Source organism: Rhinoraja longicauda, chromosome 21 (assembly GCF_053455715.1).
Source record: "Rhinoraja longicauda isolate Sanriku21f chromosome 21, sRhiLon1.1, whole genome shotgun sequence".
NCBI classification, from domain to species: Eukaryota; Metazoa; Chordata; class Chondrichthyes; order Rajiformes; family Arhynchobatidae; genus Rhinoraja; species Rhinoraja longicauda.
Window position 1 is genome coordinate 3,581,108 of NC_135973.1, and position 6,028 is coordinate 3,587,135.

General features: G+C 41.7%; 1 protein-coding gene across 1 annotated transcript in view; it reads right to left on the reverse strand.

Annotated features, from left to right (window-relative positions):
* card11 (caspase recruitment domain family, member 11) overlaps positions 1-5,810 on the reverse strand; it is a 219,206-nt gene extending 213,396 nt beyond the window's left edge. The window contains exon 1 of the mRNA XM_078418409.1: positions 5,691-5,810. The gene's annotated coding sequence lies outside the window, so the exon portion shown is untranslated. The remainder of the gene's footprint in view (positions 1-5,690) is intronic.
* Between the last annotated feature and the right edge of the window lie 218 nt (positions 5,811-6,028).

Sequence of the window (6,028 nt, forward strand, 5' to 3'; positions counted from 1 at the left end):
CCTATCCATATTCTCCAGAGATACTGCCTGACCGGCTAATTTACTCCAGCACTTTGTGTCCCCCTTCTTTTTTCTCTTTTAACACACCAAGTTGTTCCTTTTCAGGTGCATACCCATACTCTTATTTTCATAAACTGAGCAAGTTAATTCGGCCATACTTGACAATTAGAAACATAGGAACAGGATTGGTTATTCTGACTTACATGAACTTGCTCCACTAATCTAGGAAGGAAATGTAGATGCTGGTTTAAACCAAAGATAGACACAAAAATCTGGAGTAACTCAGCGGCTCAGACATCATCTCTGGAGAAAAGGAATAAGTGACGTTTCGGGTTGTGACCCTTCTTCAGTCTGAGAGTCAGGGGAAAGGGAAACGAGCTTTATAGTTGTGGGAGTCAGTAAGTTTATAATAGATCTCAGTTGATGATCTATCTCCTGTGATGGAGATGGTGAGATCAAGAAAGGGGAGGGAAGTGTCAGAGATGGTCCAAGTGAATCTGAGTGCAGGATGGAAATTGGTGGTGAAGCCTCCAAAAAAAGGAACCTGGTTTCCCTCACCCCTGACTCTCAGTCTGAAGAAGGGTCGCGACCCGAAACGTCACCTATCCATGTTCTCCAGAGATGCTGTCTGACCCGCTGAGTTACTCTAGCACTCTGTGAAACGTTACCTATCCATGTTCTCCAGAGATGCTGCCTGACCCGCTGAGTTACTCCTGCTGTTTGTGCCTACCACCAATCTATGACATCCACTCATTTGTCATACATCTCTCTTTTCCCCAAATCTCTTGAGAAACGTGGTTAACAAAAATCTTTTAATTTCAGATTTTGAGTGATTGTAAGCCACAGCATGGAAACAGGCCCTTCGGCCCATCGAGTCCAGCTGACCAATGATCACCCGTTCGCACTAGTTCTAGGTTATCCCACTTTCTCATCCACTATCTACACACTGGGGGAATTTATAGAGGCCAATTAAACTACAAACCCACGTCTTTAGGATGTGGGAGGAAACTGGAGCACCCGAAGGAAACCCACACGGTCACAGGGAGAACGTGCAAACTCCCCACAGATAGCACCCGAAGTCAGGATTGAACCCAGGTCTCTGGCACTGTAAGGCAGCAGCTCTACCAGCTGCGTCACTGTGCTGTCAATAAACAATAGTTAATTGTTAAAATTAACAATTGACAAAGCGTTAATTGTCAGTTGCAGAAAAGAATTCCAATTTTCTATCTTCCTTTGCAATAACAAGTATTTGAATTTTAGACAATTATTGAACCAGGAGCTTCATTCAGTCTGCTGAGTCCACACTGGTTATGAAGCATCAGTTTACAGCCTCATCGTATTCTCCCTGTATTCCCACCAACTCTTCCCTGCCTCCACACACTACAGGCAATTCAGAATAATTAACCTCCAAGCCCACTAGCCTCTGGGGGAAAACAGCAGTGTCTTGAGAAAGCTAACGCAGTTACTAGGGAGAAAAAGTGCAAACTCCTCACAGACAGCGCTGGAGGTGAGGATCGAACCTGGGTCACTGGAGCTGTAAGGCAGTAGATCTAAGCTGCAACACATGCCACCATGTGATTGCTGGTCTTTCTCATCCACAGAACTATTTTTTTTATCTCTCTCTACCTCTAAAGATCTTGAAAGCATTAACCTCATCATCTTTAAAAAGCAAAGAAATATAATCCTAATTTTGTGCTGATAGAGGAGTCTTATTATGGTCTCTCAGTGATGCTATCAGTTAACAAGATATTGAGCTGTGCAGTACATTGGGGTAGTTTACGAGAATGGACAATGTTATTGAAATCAAAATTCCACCTGCCCCAGAACTGAAATTTGTAACACAGACCTAGGAAGTCTGAATTAACAAGGAGAACTTTTATGCATTTTGTGAATAAATACCTTCGATTTGTACCAGCATCTGCAGTTATTTTCTTACATCTTAAGATGATTCTTGTCATGGAAATCTTGAAATCCGGGCACTATTCTGATCAATCTACGATGCTTTGGCCCCACTTCCTCTTGTCTTTATCACAATGGAAACTGGCTCAATCAATAATGAGTGTTTGTTTCTGCAGTTTTATAATCCAGGAGCTCAAAACACTAACATGATTCATATGGCTTCAATGTTTAGTATATTTTATCCAGCTATACAATTAAATGAGTGACTCTATCCTGGTAGTCAGTTTAAACTGCTACAGCAATCTGTAGAGTAAGAAAATAACTGCAGATGCTGTACAAATGGAAGGTATTTATTCACAAAATGCTGGAGTAACTCAGCAGGTCAGGCAGCATCTCAGGAGAGAAGGAATGGGTGACGTTTCGGGTCGAGACCCTTCTTCAGACTTCAGACAGCAATCTGTAGAAATTGCTGAATGTCACCAACATTCAGAAACTTTCAAAAATCACTCGTAATCAATTCATTAATGAAAGTTCTGGAAATACTTTAAACATAAAATATTAAGACAGAAAGAGGGCAGAGAAGATTTTACGAGAATGTTGCTAGGACCCGAGGCCTTGAACTACTGGGAGAGGCTGGGACTTTATTCCTTGGAGCACAGGGGCCTCAGGGGCGATCTTATAGAGATGTATAAAATCACGAGGGGAATAGATAGGGTGAATGCACAGAGTCTCTTACCCAGAGTAGGAGAAAATCAAGAAGCAGAGGACATGAGTTTAAGGCGAGAGGGACAATTTTTTTTTGATTTTTTTTTTTGAAAAGCATATGTACAAATAGAAATAAAAAAGCACATTTGTTACAAAGTTCTTACATAGCTTCAATTTTTAAATTTTTGGAGAGAGAAAGTAAAAATAAAATTAAAAAAACTATAAACTTGGGGAGAGAGAGTAAAAGGGTTAAAAAAAACGGATCTAACAATAAAAATTAAAGGGAGTAGATCCGGGAGACAATAACCACAGTTGTACATCCAACCCCTAACTCAATTTTCAACTTTTAATTTAAATTTTTTATTTTAGTCCTGTGCCAAACACATTTACTTTTCTAAAAATTCAATAAATGGAGACCATATTTTTAAAAATAGCTCAGGTTTGTCGATTAAGGCAGAGAAGATTTTACGAGAATGTTGCTAGGACCCGAGGCCTTGAACTACTGGGAGAGGCTGGGACTTTATTCCTTGGAGCACAGGGGCCTCAGGGGCGATCTTATAGAGATGTATAAAATCACGAGGGGAATAGATAGGGTGAATGCACAGAGTCTCTTACCCAGAGTAGGAGAAAATCAAGAAGCAGAGGACATGAGTTTAAGGCGAGAGGGACAATTTTAATAAGAACCTGAGGGACAACCTTTTCACTGAAAAGGTGGCCGGTATATGGAACGAGCTGCCAGGAGAGAGAGTTGAGGCAGGATTTAAAAAACTAAGATTTAAAACAGCATTTAAAAGACATTTGAACAAGTGCATGGGTAGGAAATGTTTAGAGGGATATGGGGGAAACACAGACATCTTGAAGTTGGGCAGAAGGGCCTGTTTCTGTGCTTTGTGACTCGATTAACGTATATAATTAATTTGTCCACTCACAAGAATAGGTTAGTTGAAACTGGCACAAGCTAAGCGGGCAAAGTCTCCAGTGATCTGGAAAAGTGGGAATAACATAGAACTTGCGTGAACGGGCGATCAACGGTCAGCGTGAACTCAACGGGCCGAAATGCCGGCTTCCGTGCTGTATTTTTCAATCAATCAAATACTCTGCTAATCCTCATATTACTAGATATTACTTGGAAGATATACTGAGGAAAGCCTGAAACTCAATTACATCCTGACAACTCGGCAAATGGAAAATGATGGTAATGTCCACGGTCAAAGCAAAGCATACAATGAAAGGCAACTCTCCGCTAAAAGCCAATGCACGTTTGCAAACACCGAAGGAATCCACTGTTCAAGTCTAAATTTACATCAGCTGTGGCTGACCGAGCAGTATTCTCCCCTGAACCCAAGGTTTTGGCACAGACGAGTAATGTAACAAGCAACGAGTAATTTCACTGTACCTCGATATACATAACAATAAACTAAACTAATGTGTGGGAAGGAACTGCAGATGCTGGTTTACACTGAAGATAGACACAAAATACTGGAGTAACTCAGCGGGACAGGCAGCATCTCTGGATAGAAGGAATGGGTGACGTTTCGGGTCGAGGGTCTGAAGAAGGGTCTCAACCCGAAACGTCACCCATTCCTTCTATCCAGAGATGCCGCCTGTCCCGCTGTGTTAAACTAAACTAATGTTCCTGTACAATTCCAAAGAAGCTGCCATCTTTAAGAAAGTAAAAACAAAGCCCAATGCGTTCTGGCAAGTGGTTCTGAAACTGTAATGGCACTATTTTGACGAGCAAGGAGGTTCATCTATGTTACAAATTTGTCCTTCAATCAGCATCACTAAAAAGGCAGCTATCTAATTATTACTGCATTGCTGATGAATGGGTGGCCACAAATCGACTGTTGTGTATCCCGAATTACAAAAGTGACTAGGCTACAATAGTACTTAATTGGTTGTAAATGTCTTTGGGATGTGCTGAGGTTGTGAAAGGGGCGATGACAGTTCAAATATTTTCTTTTATTGTTAATGCAGCTCTCCCGAGATATTGCAGCTTTAAAAATAATTATTAATGCAGAGAGTGATACAGTGTGGTAACAGGCCCTTCGGCCCAACTTGCCCACACAACCCAATATGACCCAGCTACACTAGTCCCACCTGCCCACATTGGGCCCATATCCCTGCAAACCTATCCTATCCATGTACCTGTCTAACGGTTTCTTAAATGTTGGGATCGTCCCAGCCTCAACTACCTTCTCTGGCAGCTTGTTCCATACACCCACCACCCTTTGTGTGAAAAAGTTACCCCTCAGATTCCTCTTAAATCTTTTTCCCTTCACCTTAAACCTGTGACCTCTGGTCCTCGATTCACCTAATCGGGGCAATGTAATATAAATCATATCTACAGTTGGTAAATTCATTTCACAAACATCATAAAAATTCATCGAATAGATGCGGCACAGTCATTTCTTAGTAATGCAACAGAGTTATATCACACTGCGACAACAAACAGTTCAATAAGACAAACTTTTCCAACTCACAGTACATCTCTATTAGTCAACAACAGAGTACAGTTATGATTGACATTGTTCTAAAAATATCGGCTGATTCTCAAGCTTTTAGTGTTCTAAAGGTATTTTTGGACTCCAAACCTAACCTATTTATGTATTTGTAAGAACTACGTAACAGAGATACCGATTAAGGCGCGCTTGAAACTTTTATGCAAATTGAATTCACCACCACACCAAAGCAGGTTTCAATCAGAAAAAAATAATCTTATTTTTCAAAACAAATTGTTCCCCAATTAGTATTTCCAACTATTCTGTACGGGTGACCTACTGGTAAAACAAAAAGATATACCAACCCTGTCCTTTGCCCTGTTCTCGCTGTACGAATAGGTGACCTGCTGAACTCTAAGGCAGCCAAGATGAAGTGCACAACTTTGAAAAACAAATTCGTCGCCTAAGTAAGATTTGTGTGCGGATTCGGGGTAGGAAGACACGTTTACCTTTGGTGTGGTGAAGTTCCTCAGCAGGGTCTGTAAAGAAAACTCCCACCGCCTCTGACTAACAACATGAGTTCAACGCCGTCAATACCAGCACCTGAGAGCCAAGCGTTAATATGTGTGAGGATTGTGGACTCACCTTTCTGGCTCCTGTCTACTTGACTTCTCGCTGTTCAGCTGCTCCGTGATTTACAACCCATACTCGCCCTGGTCTCGGAACCAGCTCTACTCTGCTTTGAGACGAGTATTTTTCTTTTTTCAGGCCAGTTCGGTTGGGGCGTTTAACTTTGACGAAATGAAACCCCACTTTTGCTCCAACGCTGTTGTCAAGCGTGTGGGCGGAGAGTTATAAAACCGCACTGACACACATTAAAACAGAGAGGAACAAGTGCAAGATGAGAATCTCGGTTGAGAGAGCCGGCGGAACCCCTTGAGCGAGGGGGGCTTCTAGACAACAAAAGCAGGTTGCACTCAACA